This window comes from Phocoena phocoena, chromosome 1, assembly GCF_963924675.1.
Source record: "Phocoena phocoena chromosome 1, mPhoPho1.1, whole genome shotgun sequence".
Taxonomy (NCBI): domain Eukaryota; kingdom Metazoa; phylum Chordata; class Mammalia; order Artiodactyla; family Phocoenidae; genus Phocoena; species Phocoena phocoena.
Window position 1 is genome coordinate 98,442,574 of NC_089219.1, and position 16,729 is coordinate 98,459,302.

The window sequence follows — 16,729 nt, forward strand, 5'->3', positions numbered from 1 at the left end:
CCTCACACACTTCCTTGCTCTTTCACGATAGCCTTTTTTTTCGGGGGGCATGGGGTGGGGCACTTCCTGCCCTCCTTTCTTGCACAGAGCTTTTGAATTTCAATGTTCTCTTCCCTTTGATCGTTACTACCACCACCAGCACCACCCACCCCCATCTTGGCCTAGCGGAACTCCATCTCACAAAAGATTTTGGCTTTTTCTCTTCCGGGAAGCTGTCCCTCGTTCCCTGTATCATAGGCATATACAGCCAGGGATCCTGCACAAAAGGCTGTTTTTTTGCCCACCATTATGTCTTCAGAACTTAGAACTCAGTACATGGCACATAGTAAACGTTCAGTAAGCAATTTTGGAGTGAATGAACAAATGAATTCTCTTGGCCACTGAGATTCAAACACTTGGAGTAATCATGGACTCATTCTGCTATTTCATTCCCTGTATCCAGGTCCCAATTCTTAGAACTTCCAATCTTATTATACCTGTGGATGCCTCCCCATTCCTGATGCTCCCGTCCTTATTAAATACCTGAGATATTGCCATATTCCTCCAGCTTATTTCCTTGTCTCTTTCTTTACCCACAATTTATCTTATTTGATGTGATATAATCTTCCTTAAAGGCCATGTTTATCATCTTATACCCCAATTCAAAAACCTTTAGTTGTTTGTCATTAATGCTTAAAATATATTTTTTGCTTGGATTTAAAGACCTCCACAATATGTCTCAAATCTATCTATGCAACTATTTTCTGTGTCTCACCCTTTACCAAGGCCCCACTCTTGAACCATGCTGATAACCCAGAAATCCATCACTCAAAGCCCAGCACCCAATCCTGGGCTTGGGCATTTCCTCACACAGTCCCTTTCTTCTCCCCCATCCACCCTCCAGGTCTCCCTGCACACAGTCCTGCCTGATTCTGCCAGCTCTGCCAGCCCTTCCCTTCTTCCAGGCCTGCGAGTTGCTCTGCCCTCGGCCTGAAGCTGTCTTCCCCAGGAGGTTCTTTGCCCGGCCAGCTCGTTCTCATCCTCTGGTTCTCAGGGTAAATATCACTCCTTGGACAGGCCTTCCCTTTTATCTAAAGATGTTCTCCCATCATTTACTCTCTGGCATGGCACTTTGCTTCTTTCCTTCATGGCCCGTAACACATCCGTGATTAATCTGTTGTTTTCTTGTTTGTCGTTGCTCTTCTCAATTAGACGGTAGGCCCCATGAGGAGCTTTTCTGCCTTCTCTCTGAAATATCCACAGCACTTAGCCCACTACATGGCCTACTGTGTTTATTTAATGAGCATATTTATTAATATTATTTTATCGATAAATGTTTACAAGGTAAATGATTCGCCTTCCCTTTGAAGAGATCTCCATGATCTTAAAACACTTAAAAGTCTGTCCAGCCCTCACTAAACTCTTAACACCGTTTGCTCTTTGTTTTTCTTTATCAAGAGCATTTCCCTGGCTAGAATAAATGGGACTATGACATGCTTGATGACAATGATAATGTCACACCACTGTGATCCCTACTATATCTGGCATGGTGGTCACATATTCAATAAATACTTAATTAGAAATAAACTTATCTCCCTGTGTTCTGGCATTCATGTGTCAAAAGATATAAAAGCAGCTCTCTGCTTATGGAATTAAAAAAATACAGTGTTGGCCACAAAGAGGATGTCGGCCCTGGAGTTTAGACAAGATCTTTGCGACACACAGCTTGATGTAGCAGTGGCAGTGGCAGTGGCAGTAATCACTATTTCATCATTCTGAAAAATAGGGGTGGTAACAGAAGCAGCAGGTGAAAAGTTCAGTCTTAGACAACGACATCTTAGGACCAGACTTTTTCTTAAAAGGTAAACATGTTTACTCCATGCTTTTAATCTAGACGAAATAATCACCAAAAGAAAATGCTACCTAATTTATAGTGGTTTCTGTAACTTTTTTCTTTTTAACTTTATTTGATGGGGGAAGGGTTGCATTTGAATGGCTGAATTTAGTTGGTAGATTTTATGACAGTCAGTAAGGTTCACCAATGCTGGACAAAATATGAAAAAGTATACATATATAGCACTGTTTCTATTTTAATTTATACTTCTATCAAATGTTTGGAGTGTCGTTTTCAAAGGGAATGTGTTTCCTGCTTTTTTTGGCCTGGATCTGTAAGTAACTATTTCCCTGTAGCATCGTGTGATGGTTTTGTCTTTCAGGGTGGGGGACCGAGCTTTTGTTTCAGATGGCTGTGCTAACATTTCTTTGGGATGGTTGTAAATTCAGAGCCACTCATGGGAAGGTTAAGATTTTATGGAAACCTATGATCCTCCCCTCTTCCACCTCCCCAGTGATATGGTCTAGTAAAAGTTCATAGGATATGTTTATACTATGTTTAGTGTAAACATGTATTTCAATATCTTAAAAATACTATATAAATATTTTACAGTGCTCTACGAAGAACACCGTTGACTTTTATATTAGAAAAGGAGCAAAAAGTGCTAGAAAAATTGTTGCCACTGTTGATTCTGCCATGGATGATGGACTTTCTATTCTCATGGCTCAGAATTCTCATCAAATTTCCCTGTTGGCACCTTTCTTGTTATCTTAGATTACATGCTCTTAAAAAGTTTGTTTGATTGTAAGGCACTTGATAATGTTGCTGTTGCTGTTCTAACTGGTACATGGCAATGAGGTGTCCTTCTCCCAATCCTCTCTATGTCCAAGGACTTAGAAACTGATTCACTTTGGAGAGCTGAGCAATTAAACACAAATGATCAATGGCATTTATTGTCTAACTAAATTACCTTAAAATACGGTAGATATAGCAGAGCCAAAAATTCTTATCATGGGGTTGCCTAAGTATAAAGTAAAATTGTGGGCTCCTAAAATTTTTTGTTATTTGATTTTGTTTAAATAAAAGTGGGAATAATTTTTATCAACAAACAGGAAACTGGAAAAGCAAGCTATAGTACATAGCTATAACAGAAAGACCTATCACCACTAAAAGGCTTAAAGAAATTTTCAGTAAGATAGGAAAATGTTTATGGTAAAAATCATAGTTAAAAAAACAAAACAAGGAGGTATGAAAAAGTATCTCAACTAGCTTTTTAAAAATGCATGAAGTACAACACAAAGGAAATACACTAAAATATTAACAATAGGTAGTGGAAGTTTGAGCGATTTTACTTTTCTGCTTTTAGGCACTTAATGCTTTTTAGTATAAATAAATGAGGGAAATACAGAAAGCTTAACGTAATAGAACTATAGCTTAGATAAGGGCATTTTCACACTCGAAAATATAATGTGTGAACAAAATAGAAGTGTCTGATGCAGTCTAGAGGAAGGACCTTCAAGAACAAGTTAGTCGGTTTATCCAGCACTGCCAGGGAAGAGTGAAGCAAATACATCAGACCTAGATGGCACTCAATGTTAAAATCAGCTATTCTGCTTCTATCATACTTCAGTTTGATGTTCATCAAGCAAAATTATGATTTTAATTGGCTTTCTCATACATTTTGATAGAATGCACTGGTTATACCAACTTGTTTCTTATGTTATTCCAGTTCATACATCAGTCTCCTGTGAGTTGGTTGGTGTGAGTCAGTTCTGGAGCAATCAGTCAATTCTTGGTGCCCTGATATGATCAAATTTATGAACCTGCAAAGCTGAGGACTGCCTGCTGAGCTACAGTACTCACACTGTAAAGTATGTGACCACTGATCTCACTAGAACACCCACCCACCACTTGCCTCTCTCCCACATTATGGCTCTAATTTTAAGATCACAGTCTCAGAATTGGCCACTCTGCTACGTCTCCTTGCAAGCTTTCTAAGAGGTACCATTTTTAATTCTCAGGAGAAAGCAACATGGGAAGTAATATTTCCAAACTTGAACCAAACAATAGTAAGTCCAGGACAGAACCCATTACCTGCTTCACTGCTGAGTTAAAAGGGACAGGAATCACTGGAAACTGCTGAAGGGCTGTAATGCGACGACATTTCCGAAGTTGGAAAAATCAGATTTTACCATGATGCAGGGTCTGATGCCAAGAAGAGCGAAAAGGGGAGCAAGGAAGAATTATCTGATCCTCCAAATTTGAGGAAAGGGTACTCTGTGCTCAGTATTAGACCATCTGGGTAGTTTACGAGACTCTGGCTCCCTTCCTTAACTGCTATTCTATTCTATAAGTGTGAGGAGAGCTCACTAAGGCTGCCTTTGGCTAGCCACTGTAAATAGCTTCCCTGAAAAACAAATGAACAAAAAAAGGCAGCTATTCCCAAGGGCAGATTCCCCAGGACTTTGGGAAATGCTAGTTCTGGGTTTCACTTTTGGTTCTTTACCCCCTGGCCTTGAAATTCTCTGCTTAAGTCCCAGGAAGCATTTGTCCCTAGGGTCTTATTAAAATCTTTAAGGGAGCACCCTGCAATGTTTTTTTCAAAGGGACATATGGGGCTGCAGAAATACTAGGCTCTTCTTTCATTTGTGTAGCTGATTATTGTTTATTTCCTGATCTAGTTTTCACGTTGAAGTACACAATGTTCTCTCCTTTTGAGGAGCTGTAGCCCTGTCGTTAGTCTCCACTGGTTGCTTGGATAAGGTGGGGTATGTGGGTGCCCTCAAACTGGAGAGAGACATGGCAGATGCACTAATGCCCTTCGTGTTCTCTCAAAGACAGACAAAGCACCCACTCCACGGCAGCCCCAGGCAGTGACCTCTGCACCCTGCTTCTCTGGCCACCCCGAGTAAGCAAGCATCCTCCCACCCGTTTCCTCTCATACCGCATGGCATTTGATTTTGTGTTGAATGCTTTGCCTTATGGACTTGGGGAGGGAGGTCTGAGGAGAAGGGACCAGAAACAGAGGAGGAACTAAATCAGTTTTTTCCCTTCAGAGTGTGTTTCTTAACCTGGGGTCCCCCAAGCCTCAAGAGATTCATGAATTCCCTAAGCTTATAGATAAAATTTGCTATGTGCAGTCCTGTGAACATTTTTAAGGGGGAAGAGAGCCACAGCTTTTATTGAGCCCTCAAATGGATCTGGAACCCCAAAGCCAAAAGTTGAAAACCCGGGGGTGAGATTGAAAGTTAACTAACCACTGTGAAAGCTATTTCAGGGATTTACCCATAGGTGGGAAAGGTTACCCTGTGGTCTTTAGGAAAGGACTTCAAAAAGCCCAGCGGGTCATCTGCTCATTTTCTTTGCCACAACAGCAAAGAATATTTGGTCTTAACCTTTCTTGGTGGGGTTCTACTGACACTGCTGCTGATGGCCCTTGTCTTCCTCATCATAAAGAGCTACAGAAAATGTAAGTCTCCAAGAGCTGCGACAGCCCTTCTTTTTCTGTCTTCGAGAATAGAGTTAGCTTTAAGGGGGAGTAAAATTTGCATAGCCCACCCTCTCTACAGACCGAGGACTCAAATCCCTTTACTTCTCTCCTGGTCATTTCCACCCTCCAGCCCGCCCACCTCCAACACCTCCCCCTCACCCCATCCCTTCACCCAAGATTGAAGAAAGCAGCTTCCAATTCCTCCAGGCCCCATTGGTGAGACTTGTCCCTCTTCTTCCTGGCACTTGTGGCAGGTCACTCCAGTCCCCGGGCCCTGGATCCCCCTCTCAGTTCCTCCAGCCAAGGTAAGACGACCACGCTGTTTCCTGGATATGGAGGCCTGCTGCCAGGGGAATTTCCTTCTATCAACTAGAGTAGTGTTATTTCTCTGGACACTGGGCAAGTGATTCTTTGAAAGGCTCTTCTGATCTCTTTGTTTCTAAATGTCACTTGCTTCTAAGAGACACCTTTCTCCAAATTGAACTCACTCATTCCTCCTCCTTCTTCCTGTGTAGTTTTCACCCCCAGAGGAAGCACTTACCTATGCCAACATGACTTTCAAAATCTCGAAAGAAAAGAGCAATCACCTGACCGTGAACCATTCTGCAGACTCGGACTCCGTTGTCTACGCTCAAACTAAAGTTACAAACTCACCTTGCCTTTCCAGTGAGGTGTGAGTCCCATTCCTCTCATCTCAGCTCCATTGTCTTCATACATCACTTTCCCTTTTAACAAATTTTGGACTACAACCTGGGTGAAACCACAGTCAGAGTTGTCTGGGTGTGATTGGGCAATGCTAGCCAACAGTTTTGAAGACCAAGGGTCAGTCTTTTTCCTGGCCTGAGAAAAGATTGCTGGCCCTCCCACTTGGATGGACAGCGAGTTAGCCCCTTGAGGGCTGAGACTGCCTTCCTTGTCCCCTTCCAAATGTGTGGTACAGAGCTCAGGGCACAAAGAGTATTCCCTCAGCATCATTGATCAACTTGGGACAAGTCAACCAAATGAACAATCTAGAGAGGATTACAAATAAAAGCAAACTCTCTGCAATGCTGGCTCCCTCTCCATCATTGGTGTGTCTTTCCCCATCACCTCCAGAGGTGCAGAGCTCATCCACAGCCAGAAAAGCCTAAGGAGGTGATGGTACTCTGGAACTAACTCAGGATCGATTGGGACACAGGTCTCAAACTCTATCACTAACTAGCTGCCTCCATTCATTGCAGCAAGTATGTTAAACTTTTGAAGCTTCTATTTCCTCATCTTGAAAACAGAACTAATAACACTTATCTCTTAATGTAAGAATAAATAAGATATCATATATGTAAGTACTCTCTACATCCCAGAGCTCTACGCAAATACAAGGTCCCTATTGGCTAAAGCACTATTCAAATGTGGATGTCCATCTCCTTTCTATAGCATATGATATATGCCTAACACTCTATGGGAAATAAAAATTAATCTAAATGTTAACCACCTCTGCCAAATCCCAATGAATAACCCCATAGAAGATCCTAGTAAAAATATGAATAAGATTATTTTTTACTAGGTAAAATTATTCTAACTCTCCTATGTGAACAATAAACAAGAAAGCAAATCCAGGAAAATTCATAAAAATAAGCAAATAAAATATGGGAAGCCTGGCCTTAACAGCTAACTAAAAGTACTGTTTCCTTAAGAATGTCTAATTAAAACATGTTAATGGTTCATGAATAAATAAATAAAGGGATAAAATAGCAAGACCAGAAATAGACCAAAAACACATGAGGAAGTTTAGAGTATGATGAAGATGGCACATCAAATCATTTGGGGGAAATTAGTTTATTCATAAATGGTGTTGAGACAATTAAGTAACCATGTAGATGAGAATAAGATCAGATCTATATCTTACTCCTTGTATCAAAATTCCAGATGTGTCAAAAATTTTTTAAAAATCGTAAAAGTACTGGAAGAAAATATGGGAGGACTTTTAAAACAACAGAGTGGAGCATGACTTTGAATGCAGGACACCTGTTCAATAAACCAGAAAAGACTAATTAGCTTGACTTACAAAGTAATATTCAAAAGACAAATGACATGTTGGGAAAATACTTGCAGAGCATCTTGTAGACAAAGGGCTGATTTTCTTAATCTATTAAGAGTTCCTATAAATCAACAGGGGAAAAAAATCAACAACTCGAGAGAAAAGAAAAAGGACAATGGATAATGTTGGGCCAGTCACAGAAAAGGAAATATAAATGCCTTTAAACATACGAAGACAAACTCAACTTTACTCATATTAAGAGAAATCATAATTAGAACTACAATTAGATATTTTTCATCAATAAGATTAGCAAAATTCAAAAAGTTTGCTAACAAAACGTTTGGGCAAGATTGTGGGGAACTAAGATACACATATAATACTGGTGGGAGAGTGAGTTGACACAACTACTATGAAAGGCATTTTGGCAACAGCTAACAACATTTCCAATTCTATTTCTAAGAATGTATCCTACTTAAACATGTGGGAAGTCACCTGTGTAATTTGAATTGCAGCATTCATCAAACTGATTAAAACTTAGCGAGTCTTGTTATACTCTAATCACTATTCTGAGCGCTTGGCATGTGGTCATGGAATCCCCACAAAACACTAGGAGGTTACAGTTATTATTATTCTCATTTTAGATACAAAAATGGAGGCACAGAGAGGTCAAACAACTTGCCTGAGTTCACACTGTTACACACTATTACTGAGTTTGCACCTGTATTTGTATTTATTTAGTCTGTCTCTAAAAGAAAACACCACTAACTGATCTTAGTAATTGCCCCAGGGGAGAGGAACGTGATAACTGAGGGACTGAGGGGCAGGGATGGGAGGAGGTATGCTTTCCCTTAAAAACATTTTTGTAACTTTTGAAGTTCTTCATTTACCTTGTTGAGGATTTTCAGGGAGCCTGATACCTAGTGTTCACATTTCCCACCTGAATTCTAGACCAACTGAGAAATAAGAGGACTCAGGAGATGGAGAACAAAGTAGTATCTTTATTACAAGCATAGGAGAATATAAGCATAAACCATAGCTGCAGAGAAGTGGGCTTCAGAACCCTGAACTCCATGCACCATGGCGAGCCCCCGCCCCTCCCGGCAACCCAAACAGAGGCTCACCTGCCCACAGAAGTTGAAGAAGAGACCATGTGCTCTTTGAAAGCTGCACAAAAGAGATTTTAAAATGAAGAGGAAGGAGATTGGTTCAAGATGGCAGAGTAGAAGGACGTGTGCTCACTCCCTCTTGCAAGAGCACCTGAATCACAACTAACTGCTGGACAATCATAGGCAGGAAGACACTGGAACTCACCGGAAAAGATACCCCACATCCAAAGACAAAGGAGAAGCCACAGTGAGATGGTGGGAGGGGCGCAATCACAATAAAATCAAATCCCCTAACCGCTCGGTGGGTGACTCACAAACTGGAGAACACTTATAACACAGAAGTCCACCCACTGGAGTGAGGGTTCTGAGCCCCACGTCAGGCTTCCCAACCTGGGGTTCCAGCAATGGGAGGACGAATTCCCAGAGAATCGGGCTTTGAAGGCTGGCAGGATTTGATTGCAGGACTTTGACAGGACTGGGGGAAACAGAGACTCCACTCTTGGAGGGCACACACAAAGTAGTGTGCACATCGGGACCCAGGGGGAAGGAGCAGTGACTCCATAGGAGTGACTCCATAGGAGACTTGCTGGTTTGAGGGTCTCCTGCAGAGGCAAGGGGTGGCTGTGGCTCAGGGTGGGGACAAGGACACTGGCGGCAAATGTTCTGGGAAGTGCTCCTAGATGTGAGCCCTCCCAGAGTCCGTCATTATCGCCACCAAAGAGCCTGTGGCCTCCAGTGCTGGGTCGCCTCAGGCCAAACAACCAACAGGGAGAGAACTCAGACCGACCCATCAGCAGACTAAAGTTTTACTGAGCTCTGCCCACCAGAGCAACACCCAGCTCTACCCACCAACAGTCCCTCCCATCAGGAAGCCTGCACAAGCCTCTTAGATAGCCTCATCCACCAGAGGGCAGACAGTAAAAGCAATGCAATGGAGAAAAGACAGCCTCTTCAATAAGTGGTGCTAGGAAAACTGGACAGTACATGTAAAAGTATGAAATTAGAACACTCCCTAACACCATACACAAAAATAAACTCAAAATGGACTAAAGACCTAAATGTAAGGCCAGACACTATCAAACTCTTAGAGGAAAACATGGGCAGAACACTCTATGACATAAATCACAGCAAGATCCTTTTTGACTCACCTCCTACAGAAATGGAAATAAAAACAAAAATAAACAAATGGGACCTAATGAAACTTAAAAGCTTTTGCACAGCAAAGCAAACAATACACAAGACCAAAAGAAACCCTCAGAATGGGAGGAAATATTTGCAAGTGAAGCAACTTACAAAGGATTAATCTCCAAATTTTACAAGCATCTCATGCAGCTCAATAACAAAAAAGCAAGCAACCCAATCCAAAAATGGGCAGAAGACCTAAATAGACATTTCTCCAAAGAAGATATACAGATTGCCAACAAACACACGAAAGAATGCTCAACATCATTAATCATAAGAGAAATGCAAATCAAAACTACAATGAGATATCATCTCACACCAGTCAGAATGGCCATCATCAAAAAATCTAGAAACAATAAATGCTGGAGAGGGTGTGGAGAAAAGGGAACACTCTTGCACTGCTGGTGGGAATGTAAATTGATACAGCCACTATGGAGAACAGTATGGAGGTTCCTTAAAAAACTAAAAATAGAACTACCATACAACCCAGCAATCCCACTACTGGCCATATACCTTAAAAAAACATCGTTCAAAAAGAGTCATGTAGGGGCTTCCCTGGTGGCTCAGTGGTTGAGAGTCCACCTGCCAATGCAGGGGACACAGGTGCGTGCCTCGGTCCGGGAAGATCCCACATGCCGCGGAGTGGCTGGGCCTGTGAGCCATGGCCTCTGAGCCTGTGCGTCCGGAGCCTGTGCTCTGCAACGGGAGAGGCCACAACAGTGAGAGGCCCGCGTACCACAAAAAAAAAAAAAAAAAAAAAGAGTCATGTACCAAAATGTTCATTGCAGCTCTATTTACAATAGCCAGGACATGGAAGCAACCGAAGTGTCCATTATTGGATGAATGGATAAAGAAGATGTGGCACATATATACAATGTAATATTACTCAGCCATAAAAAGAAACAAAACTGAGTTATTTGTAGTGAGGTGGATGGACCTAGAGTCTGTCATACAGAGCCAAGTAAGTCAAGAAGAGAAAAACAAATACCGTATGCTAACACATATATATGGAATCAAAGAAAAAAAAAAGTCATGAAGAATCTAGGAGTAAGACGGGAATAAAGACACAAACCTACAAGAGAGGTAATGGGGAGGGCAAAGGGTAAGCTGTGACAAAGTGAGAGAGTGGCATGGACATATATACACTACCAAAAGTAAAATAGATAGCTAGTCGGAAGCAGCCTCATAGCACAGGGAGATCAGCTCGGTGGTTTGTGACCACATAGAGGGGTGGGATAGGGAGGGTGGGAGGGAGATGCAAGAGAGAGGAGATATGAGGATATGTATATGTATAGCTGATTCACTTTGTTATAAAGCAGAAACTAACACACCATTGTAAAGCAATTATACTCCAATAAACATGTTAAAAAAAAAAAGAACTAGAATCCTGCAGCCTGTGGAACAAAATCCACATTCACAGAAAGAGAGACAAGATGAAAAGGCAGAGGGCTACGTACCAGATGAAGGAACAAGATAAAACCCCAGAAAAACAACTAAATGAAGTGGAGATAGGCAACCTGAGCCCACGTACCACAACTACTGAAGCCTACACACCTAGAGCCCATGCTCCGCAGCAAGAGAAGCCACTGCAATGAGAAGCCCCCGCACCACAACCAAGAGTAGCCCTCGCTCACCACAGCTAGAGAAAAGCCCGCACACAACGAGGACCCAAGGCAGCCAAAAATAAATAAATTAATTAATTAATTTTAAAAAAGAGAAAACAATAGCAAAGATCAGTAAAACTAAAACTGGTTCTTTGAGAAGATAAACAAAATTGATAAACCGTTAGCCAGACTCATCAAGAAAAAGAGGGAGAGGACTCAAATCAATAGAGTTAGAAATGAAAAAGGAGAAGTTACAACGGACACTGCAGAAATACAAAGCATCATAAGAGACTACTACAAGCAACTCTATGCCAATAAAATGGACAACCTGGAAGAAATGGACAAATTCCAAGACTGAGCCAGGAAGAAATAGAAAACATGAACAAACCAATCACAAGTAATGAAATTGAAACTGTGATTAAAAATCTTCCAACAAACAGAAGTCCAGGACCAGATAGCTTCACAGGTGAATTCTATCAAACATTTAGAGAAGAGCTAACACCCATTCTTCTCAAACTCTTCCAAAAAATTGCAGAGGAAGGAACACTCCCAAACTCATTCTACAAGGCCACTATCACCCTAATACCAAAACCAGGCAAAGATACTACAAAAAAGAACATTACAGACCAATATCACTGATGAATATCGAGAGAAAAATCCTCAACAAAATACTAGCAAACAGAATCAAACAACACATTAAAGGATCATACTCCATGATCAAGTGGGATTTATTGCAGGAATACAAGGATTCTTCAATATATCCAAATCAATCAATGTGATACACCATATTAACAAACTGAAGAATAAAATCCATATGATAATCTCAATAGATGCAAAAAAAGTTTTGACAAAATTCAACACCAATTTTGATAAAAAAAACTCTCCAGAAAGTGGGCAGAGAGGAAACCTACCTCAACATAATAAAGGCCATATACAACAAATCCACAGCAAACATCATTCTCAATGGTGAAAAACTGAAAGCATTCCCTCTAAGATCAGGAACAAGACAAGGATGTCCACTCTCACTACTATTATTCAACATAGTTTTGGAAGTCCTAGCAATGGCAATCAGAGAAGAAAAAGAAATAAAAGGAATACAAATTGGAAAGAAGAAGTAAAACTGTCACTGTTTGCAGATGACATGATACTATATACAGATAATCCTAAAGATGCCAACAGAAAACTACTAAAGCAAATCAATGAATTTGGTAAAGTTGCAGGATATAAAATTAATGCACAGAAATCTCTTGCATTCCTATACACTAACAGCGAAAGATCAGAAACAGAAATTAAGGAAACAATCCCATTCACCATTGCAACAAAAATAATAAAATACCTAGGAATAAAGCTACCTAAGGAGGTAAGAAACCTGTACTCAGAAAACTATAAGACACTGATGAAAGAAATCAAAGATGACACAAACAGATGGAGAGATATACCATGTTCTTGGATTGAAAGAATCAATATTGTGAAAATGACTATACTACCCAAAGCAATCTACAGATTCAATGCTGTCCCTATCAAATTACCTATGTCATATTTTACAGAACTAGAATTTAAAAATCTTAACATTTGTATGGATTCACAGAAGACCCCAAATAGCCAAATCGATCTTGAGGGAAAAAAACGGAGGAGTCTGGAGGAATCAGACTCCCTGACTTCAGACTATACTACAAAGCTACAGTAATCAAGACAACATGGTACTGGCACAAAAACAGAAAGATAGATCAATGGAACAGCATAGAGATCCCAGAAATAAACCCACATACTTACTGTCAATTAATCTATGAAAAAGGAGACAAGGCTATACAATGGAGAAAAGACAGTCTCTTCAATAAGTGGTGCAAGGAAAACTGGACAGTCACATGTAAAAGAATGAAATTAGAACACTCCCTAACACCATATACAAAAATAAACTCAAAATGGATTAAAGACCTAAACACAAGGCCAGGCACTATAAAACTCCTAAAGGAAAACATAGGAAGAACCCTCTTTGACATGAATCACAGCAAGATCTTTTTTGACCCACCTCCTAGAGTAATGGAAATAAAAACTAAACTAAACAAATGGGATCTAATGAAACTTAAAAGCTTTGCACAGCAAAGGAAACTCTAAACAAGATGAAAAGACGACCCTCAGAATGGGAGAGAATGTTTGCAAACAAATCAACGGGCAAATGATTAATCTCCAAAATATATGAACAGCTCGTGCAGCCCAATATTAAAAAACCAAAGAACCCAATCAAAAAATGGGCAGAAGATCTAAATAGACGTTTCTCCAAAGAAGACATACAGATGGCCAAGAGGAACATGAAAAGCTGCTCAGCATCACTAATTATTAGAGAAATGCAAATCAAAATTATAATGGGGTATCACCTCACACCAGTTAGAATGGGCATCATCAGAAAATCTACAAACAACAAATACTGGAGAGGGTGTGGAGAAAAGGGAACCCTCTTGTACCGTTGGTGGGAATGTAAATTGATACAGCCACTATGGAGAACTGTATGGAGGTTCCTTAAAATACTAAAAATAGAATTACCATATGACCCAGCAATCCCACAACAGGGCATATATCCAGAGAAAAGCATAATTCAAAAAGCCACATGCACACCAATGTTCATTGCAGCACTATTTACAATAGCCAGGTCATGGGAGCAACCTAGATGCCTGTCAACAAACGAATGGATTAAAGAAGATGTGGTACATATATACACAATGCAGTATTACTCAGCCATAAAAAGGAGTGAAATTGGGTCATTTGCAGAGACATGGATGGACCTAGAGACTGTCATACAGAGTGAAGTAAGTCAGAGAAAAACAAATATGGTACATTAACGCATATGTGTGGAATCTAGAAAAATGGTACAGAGGAAGCGGTTTGCAAGGCAGAAGTAGAGACCCAGATATAGAGAACAAACGCACGGACACCAAGGGGGGAAAGCGCGGGGGCAGGGGGTGGTGGTGGGATGAACTGGGAGATTGGGATTAACCTATATACACTAATATGTATAAAATAGGTAACTAGTAAGAACCTGCTGTATAAAAAAATGAAATAAAATTCTAAAAAGAAAAAATGAAGAGGAAGGGCAGAGTAGGCACACCTGGTTCCTACCTCCAGACTCACTCACCAGACAGACCACTCCATCTCCGCTGGGGTGTCACTGAGGAGTGTCCCCCCAGTGGAGCTCAGTCCACAGGGAAGGAAGCTTCCTCCACGAATCTGTCTTAAAAAATATTAAGTAATATTTTTGAATATCAAGGTAAGGAAATTAAAGTGCAAAGAGATGACATACTTTACCCAATGTCTCCCAGCTAGTAAGTGGCAGAACAAAATTTAAATCAAGTCATCTCACTTCAAATTCCTTGCATCTTGTCTCCACACCAAGCTGTCCCAGAGTACGTATAGTGGCAGAGAAACTAGAAAGGTAAAGCCAGGAGATGTGTTCGAGAGAGCATGTTCACTCTGAGATGGAGCAGCTACTGCTGACAGCTGGATATGGAGGGGAAGACAGAGGAAGAGAGTGTTGATAAATGAGCCCCTATCATCACCCGCAGTGCAGCCAGCCACACAAGGTCAGCAGAGCACCAGGAATGCCTTTCTCCCCAGGCTGGCTGTGGCGTGCATCCTTGGGTAGGACTCTCTCAGTTTCAGCTGAAACTCTGAGCTGACATCAAAACAATTCTACCAACATTGAAGCTAGAAGCCACATCAGCTTTCCAGTTCAGGGCCAGTACCTTATGAACAGCTGCAAGAGGAGATGTAAACATCGTCCTGTGGCCACACAATACGGGAAATATCAGATTAATTGCTCTTCCCTGTTTTCATGAAGCTTCCCAGTTTTCATAGCACAGCCTTGCATTTACAAAGTCTTGTTTTTTTGTCTCTTTATCATGAAAACCGGTGCGTGACTAGCCTTGCTGGAAGATGAAATGAGTAATTAAATAATTGACCACAGATTCAACAAGTCTTTGCTTGGTGTGGGAAGAAACACGGTTGTGGATGCTGGATCGTGGAACCAGAGCAAACCTGTAGGATTCTCAGGGGAAATAGTTTTCCAGATAAGTAAGTGTAAATCTTTCAAGACGTCTATGGATGTCTTCATCTGTTGTGGAATATTGCTGTCTACTATCTTGCCTTGTGTAGTGGGATGTACAAGCCCACTTGTACATCCAGTGTACAAGGCCAGCCCAGACTGGATTGCTATTTGCAGAACTGGTGGGCTAGTGGCTTCTTTATGCAAATTCAATACATGGCCACAGGGGAAGGATTGGGGGTTGTTTTGTGGCTGAGGCGAGAGACAGCACTTTTTTTTTTTAAACATCTTTATTGGAGTGTAATTGCTTTACAATGGTGTGTTAGTTTCTGCTGTATAACAAAGTGAATCAGCTATACATATACATATATCCCCATATCTCCTCCCTCTTGCGTTTCCCTCCCACCCTCCCTATCTCACCCGTCTAGGTGGTCACAAAGCACTGAGCTGATCTCCCTGTGCTATGCGGTTGCTTCCCACTAGCTAGCTATTTTACATTTGGTAGTTTATATAAGTCCATGCCACTCTCTCACTTCGTCCCAGCTTACCCTTCTCCCTCCCCGTGTCCTCAAGTCCATGCTCTACATCTGTGTCTTTATTCCTGTCCTGCCCCTAGGTCTTCAGAACCATTGTTTAAAAATTTTTCTTAGATTCCGTATATATGTGTTAGCATACGGTATTTGTTTTTCTCTTTCTGAGTTGCTTCACTCTGTATGACAGACTCTGGGTCCGTCCACCTCACTACAAATAACTCAATTTCGTTTCTTCTTATGGCTGAGTAATATTCCATTGTATATATGTGCCACATCTTCTTTATCCATTCATCTGTCAATGGACACTTAGGTTGCTTCCATGTCCTGACTATTGCAAATAAAGCTTCAATGAACATTGTTGTACATGACTCTTTTTGAATGATGGTTTTCTCAGGGTATATGGCCAGTAGTGGGATTGCTGGGTTGTATGGTAGTTCTATTTGTAGTTTGTTAAGGAACCTCCATACTGTTCTCCATAGTGGCTGTATCAATTTACATTCCCACTAACAGTGCAAGAGGATTCCCTTTTCTCCACACCCTCTCCAGCATTTATTGTTTGTAAATTTTTTGATGATGGCCATTCTGACCGATGTGAGGTGATACCTCATTGTAGTTTTGATTTGCATTTGAGAGACAGCACTTTCGATGTTGTTTGATCTGAGACTCTGGGAGGGAGGGGGCCAGCTGTGTGGGAACACGGAGGATGGCAGCAATGGAGTGGCATCCACACTCCCTCCTCTCCCCATCAGGGTTCTGAGTAGCTTTGAGTTCCCTACCTATGGAGAGAGGGCTCAGGGTGGAAGCTGAAGGAACTGTGCTCATTAACGAGTGTGTGAGAGCCTGGACCTACACGTGCAGGGCATGTGCAGAACCCTGTCCCAGCCCTGCTCAGACCAGAGGGCCACTGAGTGTCCTGAGTGCAGAGACTGGCCAGCACCCTATCAGAAG